Raw genomic sequence first — 722 nt, 5'->3', positions numbered from 1 at the left:
TGTGTGTGTGTGTGTGTGTGTGTGTGTGTGTGTGACGACAGACAGACAGACTGTTACTGTTTGCTATCCAAACACAGTAACAACAAAAAATTACAACCTCAAATATAAGCTCGATATAAACATGTATTTCCCTCTGTGTTTATGGAAGCAGACACAGTACCATCTAATGACAGAAAGGTGATATCATTTTAACTGTATATATTAAATGTGATATATATTAAAGACATGGAAGACATGTTTTATATGAATTATTATTCTGTCGTGTTCTTTAAGCTTAGTTTCAACAGTAAAATAATTTCTTGCTTGCTTTGATGACAAGAAATCCTGAAAACCACCTACGTGTAGTCAAAAACATTCTCATGCCAGCAGTTCATTCACCCATGCATGCAGCTGTGGTTCACTGGCGTTGACGTGTAATTTTGAACAGTAATTGTTATCCAGCACATTGAAGATATTCAAACTGAAGACAAAACGCTCCTAGAGCATCGATTTGAAGAGTTCTTCTGTGTACAGTATGCGTGTGTGTGCACATGTGTGAGACCGGTGTGTGTGCATGCATCAGGAGTGCATATGAGACTATGGGTGCATGCATGCCTGCTTGTCTTTGCACATATGCCTATGTGTTTACCTATTGATCTTGCCTGTGTGTCAGACTGGACATTGTCTCAAATTGATCTCCTCCATCCTATTTCTCTTGTGTAACAACATCATGACTGATTGTT

Source organism: Larimichthys crocea, chromosome XIII (assembly GCF_000972845.2).
Source record: "Larimichthys crocea isolate SSNF chromosome XIII, L_crocea_2.0, whole genome shotgun sequence".
Classification (NCBI taxonomy): Eukaryota; Metazoa; Chordata; class Actinopteri; family Sciaenidae; genus Larimichthys; species Larimichthys crocea.
This window is presented reverse-complemented; position numbering follows the sequence as displayed.